The following is a 13,761-nucleotide window of genomic DNA, read 5'->3' as shown; positions in this document are numbered from 1 at the left end:
TGTCCTTTGTCAATGTTCCTTTTTGGTTTGGCAGTGGGTTGGTTGGTTTGCTTCTTGGTTGTTCTGGACCAGCTGTGGTTCAATGGTAATTGCTCAGGACCAGGTTTGTGCCTCCATATTTATTACAACTCCTGTGTTTTTCTCAATTCCTGAAACCATCTTTAAGCAGAGGTTTGACTCAAAGTTCATGAGTGGTATAGTCTTTCAGTGTCCATACTGAAAAAAAACTGAATTTCTCTGAATCTCCACTCTTCATCCAAATCTCCATGAAACCAGAATTGTTTATTTAGAATAAACAGAGAGACTCTTACCAGCCTGCATATTAGAATCCTCTCTGGAGCTCCTAAAATTGCCAATGCGTGGGCCCCGCCCAAGGCTAATCAGAATCTCTGGGTAAGGAAGGCAGGGTACAAGCATCAGGAGTTGTTTGAATCCTCCTCCAGGTGACTCTAAGGTGCATGCAGGATCGAGAGCACTTGGGGTAGACCAAGCTTTAAACTCCTAACCTTAACCCTCTGGAAGTGAAGCTGCTTGTAAGGGAAAGGCATATAGGATTTCCCCTGATCCTAATTTCAAGCTTTTGCAACTTTCAATTTAAAAAGAAAAAAATGAAAAGAAATAGAACCCGCAGTACATATGAAAACCAGAGGAACTCAGGGGACATTCTCACATCTAGGGAAGAATGACTTTAAAAATGCTTACTTATATTTAAAATTATCTTTCTCTTTTGTTTTCCTTTCTTTCTTTCTTTCTTTCTTTCTTTCTTTCTTTCTTTCTTCTTTCTTTCTTTCTTCTTTCTTTCTTTCTTTCTTTCTTTCTTTCTTTCTTTCTTCTTTCTTTTTTTTTGTTTGTTTAAGATTTTAGTTATTTATTCATGAGAGACACAGAGAGAAAGAGAGAGGCAGAGACACAGGCAGAGGGAGAAGCAGGCTCCATGCAGGGAGCCGGACGTGGGGACTCGATCCCGGGTCTTCAGGATCAGGCCCTGGACCGAAGGTGGCGCTAAAACGCTGAGCCACCGGGGATGCTCCTTCATTTCTTGATATAATTAGGCAGAGGCATATTTCTGACTTCTAAAAGAGTAAAAAATCAATCATGGCTAGAGCTACTGAGCAAAAAGAGGACCTGGAGAAGTAAAAGGGACAGCATACCTAGTTCTTTAAATCATACAGACTAGAGCATGCCCCTCAGGCATTCTGTGTGCCCAGTAACTTCAACATCTCTGACATCACTGTGTTCCTAAATGTGAAAATTATAGGTCAATTATGAAGACAATAAAAAAGCCTCAGATACAGGATGCCAGGAATCACCAAGCAGTACCGAGGTTATTGGATCTAAGTAGAATTGAAACCTTATGCTCTCCAAGACAATTAGCATTAAAGAATAAAGAGAGTTGATTTACAATGACATCCAACTTTAGGCAGAATGAGAATCTTTAAATATTTTTATGAACTTTTGCAAATGTGACAATTTGAGTCTACACATTTTATTCTACTGTTTTAAACCAAAGATGACTTGTTTCTATGATCTTAAAGAAATGAGTATCATTGGGCAAGTAGTGAATAGAGGCATTAAATGAACCTATATTCTTAAAAGCTGCTTACAGGTGACAACAGAGCTTATAGATCTTAGTGGTGCAACCTGCTTTTTAAGACAAATAGAATCCGGTTATCACAACCCCACATCTGCCTTTAAGCAGCTATCTGATTCAAAGTCCAGGAGTGGTATAGTTTTTCATTGTCCAAACTGAAAGAATTCAGATCATGAATCAGCATATCAAAATTTGAAATTTGTTAGCTTAGTAATTTTCAGAACTCACTAAACTGGGTATGATATAGCAAACAGATGTTTTATCAAACCAGTGAATCTTTTAATACTATGGAAGATTCACTGGTTCTTTAAATGCGGCCTGAGAGAATGTATTTGGCCAAGAAAAGAACCACTAATTATCTGTAAATTCACGATGATCTTTAAACTTTCAGAGTAAATGGTTCTCAGGGGGACACTTGCCCTTCTAGCTCCAGATGCTCTAAAAACTGTAACAAACTGCAAGTAGTCAGGTGATTCCTGAGAAATATGGTAAATTTGGATTAATATCCATTTAGAATAAATCTCACTGGGAATATCTTCTCTCCTCTCTCCTAGGTACCAATTATATTTAATCAGTTGTAAAATATCTAGAAAAATAAGATACTTTTTCTCTCTCTTTGGTAGTTCAGACTGATTTTTCTTCCCCCAAATATATCATACTCATTGCCCACCATCCACGCAGTGTCTATAGCTTTCAACAAATACTTTATGAATTAGAAGATGACTACAAAAATGAATATATTGCTATCCCAATCCCAAATAATCTTAATCTAAGTTCAGCAGGTTAACAATAAACTGTTATAAAATATTCACATGCACTGGGTTCTAGGGACAGAGTTGATCAAGCAAGAGTTTTTTAAGCACATTTCAGAAAAGAAACTGCTTGTCATAAGATATTCATATTTCACAATGACTATTAGCTAACTGATGATAAGTGAGTATTTCATATGCCTAAATTCAGTGGAAGCCCCATTTTATTTCTACCTACCTCAGAAAAGTACAACTGAGAAAATATTAGAACCGCTTATGAGCAGTCTATGGCCAATGTCAGTAGTATGTGCTGCTTAATAGTAAACTGTTGAGTTCAAATTCTGACTCCTTTGCTAACTGTGTGGTTTTGATCCAGTGTCTCAATATTTTTAAACTATAATTTGCTAATCTGTAAAGTGAGGAAATAATAATGGTGAGTATCTCATATACTCAGGGTGACAATGAAGTGGAACATTTCTCTCTGAAATAAATTAAATGCTTAGTAAAAACTACTGCAGTAAAAGTACACTGCTGTATACTCCTTATATTCAGTACGAGGGCCCGGTTTCAAAATAAGATGACTCAAGGGTAGTGATTTATTGGCAGGTAGATGAAACCAGTTCAGTGCTTGTAGAGTAATTTACGTGAGATTGAGAAAATGTCTTTCTCCATGTCAGAATGAGGGAGAAAACTGATGGAGCTGAAGGGGTATTTAAAGCTCCACCAGGCACTTTGGCTGCTGTCACTGTTATTATTTATTACTTTATGTTACCACTTCATGAGGAGTAAGGAAAAACATTGCGCTAAACTCTGATAGTAGCCCAAAACTTCCTGTTTTTAAAGTAGTAGAAAGGGAAGTGATGGTGAATATATAGATGATCCCCTCATACTCCTGACCTGATTTAAATGAGAATTCTAAGGAATATGAGAAGTCTCAGTGGGAAATTTCACTGCCAGCACTCATTCACTCATTCACTTACTTACTCACCCTTTTGTTCATTCATAAATAAAAGAGCAGTGGCACTAATGTCTATGAGGAGGACTGAGAAGCACATATTTCTGAATCACACTAGTGCTATTATAATGACCAAATTAAAATCTAACTTATAGGGATGCCTGGGTGGTTCAGCGGTTGAGTGTCTCCCTTCAGCCCAGGGCGTGATCCTGGAGTCCTGGGATCGAGTCCCACATCAGGCTCCCTTTGTGGAGCCTGCTTCTCCCTCTGCCTGTATCTCTGCCTCTCTCTCTGTGTCTCTCATGAATAAATAAATAAAATCTTTAAAAAAATAAAATAAAATCTAACTTATAGGAAAAAAACAAGTTCTCTTTAAACCTCCAACTGGGACAGGAAGGAAGAGCAGGTTGCTGAGGTGGCTGTGTTCTGAGAAAGAAAAAGACAATGGTAAGTCTGTGGCAATCAGTGGGTGATTCTATCAGTGACTTCCTGTGATTGCATGCAGTGGAAAGAGTAGCGGGATAGAATTTTAAATTAAATGTAGGTTGATTTTCTCGATAATTTTTAGAACATTCTTCATAATTAAATATAAATGATGAAGAGGATGGGAAGAGCAAAAACTGACAGAAACTACAAGTTGCAATTTGAAATTATTAACTGCATTGCAGGGTCAAATGTGCCCCATGTAAGCACCTCTTAGCATAGGAATGTCTCATGAAGTCACATTGCTGCGACAAAACTCCACTTTTGGCTCTTTAGTTGTACAAGTATTATTTTGCTATATATGTATTTAATTTTAATGTGCCAAATTTGCTTTGTCATTCATTTCTGAGTCCTGTCACTCAGGCAGTGAACTGTTAAGGATTGCCAGCTTCACCACCATCACCAACCACTAGCATTCCCTGAGTTTCCAGACATTCTAACTCTGTACCCTTCTGGGGACACATTTGCACTGTGGGGTCCCCACTTTGAAATGACGAGATCTGAACACAACTGCCACAGCATTTGTAAACCTCTCCATTCCCCTGCTATGATGTTTCCCTGTTGTCTGTGCATCTTGTTAGTGCTATGCTTGAATCCACACCATTAGAGCAGTGACACGGCTGCTGTCATTCTCAGTTATCTAGGTCTCTGGCGAAGACAGATCAACTCAGAGAAAAAGCCTCTGCCCCCCATTTTATCACCTAGAGACAGAAACTTAAATATATACAACCAATTATTTGAAGTTTTCCTCATAGGCTCATAGGATAGGGCCAACTGCCCTTCCAAACTCAGAAAAAGAGCTGAACTAAGGAGGATAGGACAGGTCAGGACTGATCAAAAGTAACATTCAGGCAGGAAGGACCAATTAGGATGATGGCTGGAAGGGAACACAAGGCACCAGAGAAGCAGGTGTTTTTGATTATTTTTTTCTTTTTAATTTGGGAAAATATTACAAGTAAAAATTCCATTAATATCTACAATTCAGTGAGTTTTTGTTACAATTTTAAACATATATCTTTTTATCATTTCAGGCAATAGCGAAGATTGTGCCCAATACATGTATAATGAATTAAAGTATGATAAGAATTTATGTAAATAACAAGGAAAAGATGAAAATGTATTTTGTGGGTTTAACTACAGTCTTGGTTATAAAAGTTTTTAGCTAGGATGCCTGGGTGGCTCAGTGGTTGAGCATCTGCCTTCTGCTCATGTCATGATCTCGGGATCCTGGTGGGGAGCCTGCTTCCCCCTCTGCCTATGTCTCTGCCTCTCTCTGTGTGTCTTTCATGAATAAATAAATAAAATATTTTTTAAAAAGAGTTTTAGCTAATTTGGAGGCTAGTTTCTTCTATGAGATTGGTTTTGATAGTAAAGATTTGAATGTGTAAATTTGAGTAAGAAAAGACTTGACAATGGGCAGAGGCACTCTAAACATCCTCAAATATGGCTGCATTTTGGAATCATTGGCGAGCTTTAAAAATTATTTTATGCCTGTTTCAAGAGTGAAAAAATACTGTCAATTAAATTACCACTCTTCATAAATTTTATGATGTACTCCTAATATCACGATATTAAACATAGAAAAATGGTGAGGTCGACAACTGATAACAATTGTAATGTTGACTTTGGAGGTTACAGCCAGAGTAAATAATCTAATTAAAACTTTTCCTAGCATTGAAAAAATGGGTACAGGAATAGTGAATATAAACCCAAAATAACTACGAAGGAGTTTCTTTCTCTGTGAGTTTCTAAAGGAAAATACTGATGTTAAACTTTCTCAGAAAATATCTTTTCACATCTTGGTGTACCCAGTCAGTTCTATTCCTTAGCCACTTACTAAGGAAGTGGGCAGGATTTAAACCAATTATATGGACCTCAAGCCATGAATATTGTCACATTTACCTGAAACAGAAGGGTCTTGTAGAAAAGGAATGAATTCCTGAACATAATCATGATTTTTTTAGAAAGGCAGATGGGAGAGAATGGATGTTGGGTGGGCAAAAAACAATGTCCATGATCAGGAATGATAATGGTACCAGGGTTTGTATTAGTTAAAAATTGCAAACAGCTTATATGCCCATGAGAAGCATCAAAGATCTTACAACCATATGTATATAACTGTTTATAATAACATGAAAAATGGCTACTAGATGCTAAATAAAAAACAACATTGTTTTTAAGTTTTTATATAATGTATGTCTAAACATATATCAAAATACATGTGTGTCATATCTGCACACACACATATACAGAGATATACTGCTATTTAGAGACTCAATAAATGATACTTTTTAAATATAAGTATTGTGGACATACCTTCAAGTGAAAAAAATCTCCTAGGTAATTTATATGTTAAATATATATTAAATAATTAAACTTAGTTATACATTTAATATAGAAAAAGTAAAACGTTGCAGTAATTTAATTATAAACAATTAATAACTAAAATAACTAAATAGAGAAATAGATTGCTAATATGAATGTCATGAAAGCACCTTTACTACATAGCTTTAGAGAAAATACAATATCCCTTTCAAGTCAATAAGCCTATTTAAATTATTTAATGGTTATACAATCTCAAAAAATAGGTATTCAGTATCATAATTCTATTTTGTTGAAATGTCACATGCTTCCATAAGTGTTATATTACTTAACATATAACTCTTATAAATGCATTTAATGTCTAGTTGTTTAATTCAATAGAGGATTTTAATTATAAGGAAAGAAATCTACAAAATAATGAATGAATGCATCATAATCATGGTAACAGCAATAATAACATGAAGAATTTAAAGAAAAAAAAACCCAAGTCTTAGAAAAAATGGGATTATCCCCACACCTACTAAAATCTTTCACTTCTACTAACATCTGGTAAAACTGAGTCTTTATTTAGCTTTATAATGTTAGTGAGTGCTAAGACTAATATGTAAGAGCCACAAGATCACTCTTGAAGAGTGCCAAGACTTTATTGTTCCAGCAGTATAATATTAAATTTTAAATGTGTATAACTAAAAATTTTAGAAATAAACTTAAAGTAATTATTTTAAGCAAAGTATCAGATTTACCCCTGTATTATAGAAGTTTTATTTATTTTTATTTATATTTATTTGTTTATTTGTATTATAGTTTATAGAAGTTCACTCTATAGTGAACTATATTTGACTTTGACCTAGGTTTTTTTTTTTTTTTTAAGATTTATTTATTTATTCATTCAGAGAGAGCGAGAGAGAGGCAGAGACACAGGCAGAGGGAGAAGCAGGCTCCATGTAGGAAGCCAGATGTGGGACATGATCCTGGGTCTCCAGGATCACACCCCGGGCTGCAGGCGGCGCTAAACCGCTGTGCCACCAGGGCTGCCCTGACCTAGGTTTTAGATAAATATTTATGCTAGTACTTGACCATCTCACACTGGAACAAATAATTCTTCGACCTCTTTCACGAGTCTATATCTGTGTATGTATGTGCATACATATATCCATATAAAAATAAATATATGGATATATGTATGTGTATCTTTGTGTATGGCCTGTGTTTGTGTGTACACATATGTATGTATGCATTATATATATAATACATATATATACACAAACACATCATATATATATATATATATACACACACATATATATATAGCAACAGACAGTAGGAGAGGAGAGAGAGAGAGAGAGAAAGGGAGAGAGAGAGAGAAAATAAATTCTGGAAAGCTTTGTAAATTTTTAATGGTAAATATCCCTGTGGGGTGTCATCAGTGAAACTTTTATTTCCAGGACACATATTTCTATTTTGAGTATTTTGTTTTTAACATTCATTACATCTCTAATGAAGTAACTTCAATGAAAGGAAAGCACAGCAGACTTTGGTTTTATAAGGTAAAGGCTAAGTTCTTAGGGAGCTTATTAGAGTATGTTCACACTGGAGCAAACATCCAATTAAGTCTGAGAGTAAGGTTAAATCCCATTAGGGCAATTATTCTGTTAATTACTCTGGTGTGAACATAGCCTCAGTTTAAGAGATGTAGAACATGAGCCTGTATCTAAAGAGGAAGAAGGTCAGGGGCATCTCCCCAGCAAACCAATTTAGAAGATTTAAGTGAGCTGTTCTATAAGCCAAGAAAGAATCACTTTTGAGAAATTAGTGTTTAAAAGGAGAGTGCACTTAATTAGTACTGGACACAAACCCCAGACACAGACTTACCACCAGAGAGAAATGCCAAAAGTGGAGTATTTTTACAGTCGAATGGCCATTGGAGCAAGCAGTTCAGCATCCTTAAGCACAAAATATTTGTTAAACCATTGATTAATTTACTCCTTGCTTTATTCACTATGTAAATATTTATTGAGGGTCTAATACAGATTAAAAATTTGTCTGCAGTTTTAATGTGTGAAGCAGGCATGAGGGGAAGAATCAGGGAAGCCAAGAGATGGAATGGGTATTTCCTGCAGCCATGTGTTCTGTTAGAATCTAAAATGCAACTTAGACTCATGGATTCACAACTTTTAGTAATGACCTATAATCACTTCCTTTATTCCAGAGACTTTTGTTTTGCTGTTTATATCTTCTTAGCTATTAAATCGCATCTTTATGATGCCCACTTCTGGTGCTTTATGATACAAAACCAACCTACTACTCAATAATGATACAAAAATCCAAGTTTTTGTTCTTATATACTACAAGTAGGATTATAAACTAAGCTCTAGGGATATGTGACTTTCTTCCATAGTGACATCAAACCCCAAAACAAATCAAATATACTAGTGTTGCATTCTTTTTCCTCCTTCTCTCTGCGAAACCCATCTCCTTAGCCTGGCTTTGGATTTTCAAGGATTAGCAGATGAGGCCTTTTTTTTATCGTGCACTTTCTACATCACTGAAAAGTCCATGAGATGAAATGGATCTGTTTCCCAAAAGGAGGAAATCAGAACACTTAGTTTTCCTGCGCATGGGAAGCTGTTCAAGGGTGAAGCTCTAATTGACTGTGCGTCTATCACCTTAAAAGAGATTCTGGGTTTATTACAGCTTCTTGGGATACAGAACAGGAAGAGAAATATGCTGTCTGTTAACTAAACTTATATGATTGATTCATTTTTAACTACTATAATAATTATTCTCATACATTGAAATTAAGTCTTTTTTCAAATTTATGTGATACATTTCATAAGAATATAGGTTTTTAATAGCATTAATTACAGATTAAAATGTATTGTTTTCAGTTAAAAAACACTACTGTTTTATCATTATATGCTAGTTTTATCATTATATCATGACAGTTTTATCGTTATATTATTTTCTAAAGGACCAAAAACAGCTTAAGTGTTTCCAGGGATTTTGAATAAAGGAAATTACTAGTGAATCAGCAGGCTCTGTATTAATCTACTTAGTTCCATGCCTCTGAATACTGTGAAATATTTCATCTCCCAGAATTTTGGTCCTGCCCCAAATGCTAGAAGTAATTCTATTCCTAGATGGGAAGAATAGTAAAACCCTTTTCATCGGTACCCCATGAAATCAGAATTAGTTATATGCTTTTCCTATTCTGATATTTTAACTTTTTTCTTGTAGCCGATATCCTGCCTCATTCATTTTATCAAAGAGTTATTTAAACCTCATTTCCAATAATATTCTTGTCTTCCTTATCTCCTTTTATCTAGTAGAATAGAACATCATATATATGCTATTAGTTCATGTAAGCTTGATTATGTGTGTGATATTAAAAAGGAGCCTAAGTTTTTTGGATATGTACTTTTTATGTATATACTATGTACAGTGTATATGCTGTTGCATTATTTAACATATTATGTATTTGTAGATAAAGATGAATATACAGGGTCATATAAGCCAGATCATGTTCATTATATTTTATGGACATATGAACTATTGTCAAACTCAATGTTTACTAATTGAATTCACTTTGTATGCTGAATTTAGAATCTAACATCTAACATGCAACTTCTGTTTTAAGTTTCTATTGTTGCTGTAATGAATTAAGAAAGTTAATGGCCTTAAAACACCATGAATTTTCTATCTTACAATTCTGTAGGTCAAGAGTATGACAAGGGGGGATCCCTGGGTGGCTCAGCGGTTTGGCGCCTGCCTTTGGCCCAGGGCGCGATCCTGGAGTCCTGGATCGAGTCCCACGTCAGGCTTCTGGCATGGAGCCTGCTTCTCCCTCCTCCTGTGTCTCTGCCTCTCTCTCTCTCTCTCTCTCTCTATGTCTATCATAAATAAATAAATAAATCTTTAAAAAAAAAAAAAAGAGTATGACAAGGGCCTCATCAGGCTAATATAAAAGTGCCTGTAGGGTAGTATTCCTATCAGTATGTTCTGGGTGGGTTCCATTTCTTTGCCCTGTCCAGATTCTAGAGGGTACCCACCTTCTTTGACTCACAGGCTCTTTGTATCTTCAAAGCTAGCCATGACAGTACAAGTCTTTCTCAGATTACATCATTCTGACCTTCTCTCCTATATCCCTCTTCTACTTTTAAGGACCATTGTAATTATACTGGGCTCATCCACATAATGAATCATCAACTCCGTATCTCAAAGTCCATACCTTTAATCATGTCTGCAAAGTCCCTTTTGCCATCTGGGGTAACATATTCAAAGGTTCTGGGAATTACAACATGGATCTTTTACCCATGGGGCCATTATTCTGCCTAGGACAGCTCCATTGTAGTTGCTAGCAATTTGGTGTGGAAACTGTGTCTTGCTTTGCCTTTACCAAGAGATGATAGGGTTCATTTCCCCTCACCTAGAGACATATTCTCCTAACTATGCTCTCTTCTGTCTTCCTTTTCTACCACCCTGAACTGGCCCGAAAGTCTGCTACTTAGAATGCTTAAATCAGTAGTGCTGCCCCAAAGGGGTAACAGGATATGTCATTTCCAGCATAGGTAACCAATCTCCACACTGAACCTTCAGCGTCCCTATTCCTCAGGTTCTATAATATGTATTTTATCCAATAAGTTTTCCCATTATCAAGTGGTTATTCCCATCCTTTTCCATCAAGCTCAAGCCTCTATTTATGTCACCTCTGTCATGGTCATTGTAATATACCCCAATTCTTCTTTAAGGTAGGACTTTTAGCCCAGCTGACGGGAACATGGTCAGCATACACTATGTAGCTGTCAATCCCTGATATGGGATCTCTCCTATGAGGATTGTCCCTTCTTGAGATGGCCCGTCAAATGCCTGATTGATATGAAGGGTATAAAGGTTTAGTTGTATCAGTCTACTCAGAACAAACCTAAAAGTCCACTCTATTTCCAGAGCTGCCTATGGGATAGGCCAAGGCTATAATAGGACCTCCAACACACTAGGACTTCACCTTCTACTCCAGTCTGTTCCCTTCCTTTGCTTCCATAAGGCTTGGTCTGAATACTACCCTTTAATAAACATTCTGCAAGCTAATCCCTGTTTTAGAGCTGATTTTACAGATAGCTCAACTTGCAACCCTCTCTCAGAAAATGAATTGTCTTCCAAACTACCTAAATACATTTCTATTGCCCTCATATGTTTAAACTCAGATATTCCCTTCTCTTTAAGATCTTTCACAACCTCTCCAGGAAAACTGAATTATTCTTTCCATGTTTCTCCATATTATAAAATATTAGACTTCTGCCATAAGAAGCTAGATACTAAATTGGTAACTATGATTATTCCTCTCTACCTATCACAACGTGTCTTCTCTGAGAATAAGCATATGTCTCTTTTATGTCTACTCTATAATGTCTAACAGAACTTGGCATGAAGATGCTTAATAAATTTCTTTAATAACTTCATGAATGGGAAGATGGTCTCTTCTGCATCCATTGAAATCTCAGTTTAGTTACAATACAGCATATTACAATTTGTATTATACAGAGTTTGCACAGCATTCCAACTCTTCTTTGCACTAAATATGTACTCAATTCATGCCCTACCCCATCCAGTCATACTTTATACATAATATGGAAAATCTACCTACTACATTAGGCAGATTGAATTTCTACCATTTAGAATGCCTTTTGCAACTCACCTGTATTCTTACAGATTACTCCTTCAGTTTCAATCACATGTCTTTCTTGCTTATCTGTCTATATAGGTTGAATCTTGCCAAGGCTCAGTTATCAGGAGAAGGTCAACATCTGTAATACAAAATCAAAATTGGAAAAATGGCAGTAGCATAACCTACCTATGGGTTGAACTGGAATTTTTTGCATTCTTAATGGGCCTGCTTTCTTGGAGAAGAATAGTCTGTATTCCATCAGAAAGAACATGACGCCAGAGAGAATTCATCTTGATTTCTTAAAAAAAAAAAATTCACAAGCAGCTAGTTCACAACAACTTTTTCCATATTTTAATTGCCTAAGAATTAGGAATTTCCTCCTCTTAAGTTATATAACAGTTGACAATGCACACAAAACAACCACAAGAATAATCCAGTGTAATTGATCACTGAGATAGAATTCTTCCTTTCTTATCATGTTTATCTTCCTGTTTTCTATTCTGCCACATTATTTATTTCCTTCTCCTTGACATTGTTATCTGGTATCTGATTTCCACAGCATGTTAACAATTTAATGCACTTACCTGTCTTTGTGATCTTTAAAAGGTGAGTGTGCTGGGATCAGGGAAGTGCAGAAACAACTTTAGATTTCTCAGTATCTGATAATTTTAAAATTCTGATATCCATAATGATTTTCTTCATTCGTGATTCCAGGTTATGACTTTCCTCCTAGATGGGCTGTGATCATGCTTCTCTCCCAGTTGTGCATATTTAATCCTGAACATCTAAAACAATATATCCATACCAGACTCAGAAACACATGTAGGAAGTGTATGCTTTGTGGACACTCATGTCAATGCTGTCATGCTGCCATAGTGTAGTCAATCTGATATTTATCTGGATCGTGAGTGATTATATCAAGACTAAAGTTCAACTCCAGCAAAAGTAATTGCATTTTTCTGTTCTCATTTTCCCCAGAGTTCAACAATGTTGTTTTTAAATTTATCTGTATGTGGCCATATTTTGAAATGTAATTTATCAAACTAAGACAGAAAAAAAGTCAGAAAAATCACGTGTTGGGTAATTCATATAGCATAAAGATAAGGACTATGATTTACAAAAATTATGAAACTACTTGTGTGACTTATTTATTGAGTGTAATATTACTCTATAAATAAAGTAACATCCTAAGTCAAAACTAGAGAGAGATAAATAAGTGTAAAGCCAGATAAACAGACTTTTTAATAATGGAATTGAATTATACAGAAAAACACTGAATTTTTAAGAGAAATGGTAATCAGAATCAACTTACAAGACTGAGAATCCCTCCAATTGGACATGAAATTATTCCTGTAATGTTCACAGAATGTTGAAACAGAGAAATAATCTGGCCAAATGAGATTGAGAAGAGGATAAGGCTGGTGATGAAGGTTGTGGAGAAAATCATATTTTTTCACTTAAAGATGCTGCTGAAGATAGAATTATTGACTTCTGAATATAATAAGAATAGTCAAAAGTAAGAATTAGTGACCCAAGTTCTTTCTACACTGAGTACAAATCTAACCAATTCAAACTATTTATAAAGACCTTGCTATTGGTAGCTTTCCCTTATGGATTTAGAGGCTACAGGACACCTCTCTAAAGCAGATACCTTGTTTATGAATTGTGCACTTCAAAGTCATCCACTCATAGCTATTCCTGAATTATTGCCTCAAGGATATTCAAGGATATCCTCCTAGATATACTAAAAGGATTTTTCAGGATACATAAAATTTTTAAGAAAACAAATACAGCCTTATATCTGTGTTTAGATTCTTTATATCATCTTCTAGCTAAATTGAACACATTGGTCAGATTTACTAGAACACATTAACTTAGTATTGATTTAAAATAATTTAACACAACCAACCTTATTTGATAATATCCTAGTTAACTGTATCTTTCTTAGTCATTCAAAAATGAACATCTTGAGAAACAATATTTATGGTAAGCAGTCTTG

At 35.4% G+C, this 13,761-nt stretch overlaps 1 long non-coding RNA gene across 1 annotated transcript in view; it reads right to left on the bottom strand.

Annotated features, from left to right (window-relative positions):
• The window catches only part of LOC111098662, a 48,043-nt gene extending 34,796 nt beyond the window's left edge, over positions 1 to 13,247 (bottom strand). Inside the window, exons 1-4 of the long non-coding RNA XR_005369156.1 lie at positions 13,075 to 13,247; positions 12,347 to 12,547; positions 11,793 to 11,901; positions 7,973 to 8,043 (exon numbers count right to left, since the gene is read on the bottom strand). This is a non-coding gene — a long non-coding RNA (uncharacterized LOC111098662). The remainder of the gene's footprint in view (positions 1 to 7,972; positions 8,044 to 11,792; positions 11,902 to 12,346; positions 12,548 to 13,074) is intronic.
• Between the last annotated feature and the right edge of the window lie 514 nt (positions 13,248 to 13,761).

This window comes from Canis lupus, chromosome 14, assembly GCF_011100685.1.
Source record: "Canis lupus familiaris isolate Mischka breed German Shepherd chromosome 14, alternate assembly UU_Cfam_GSD_1.0, whole genome shotgun sequence".
Taxonomy (NCBI): Eukaryota; Metazoa; Chordata; class Mammalia; order Carnivora; family Canidae; genus Canis; species Canis lupus.
This window is presented reverse-complemented; position numbering and strand designations above follow the sequence as displayed.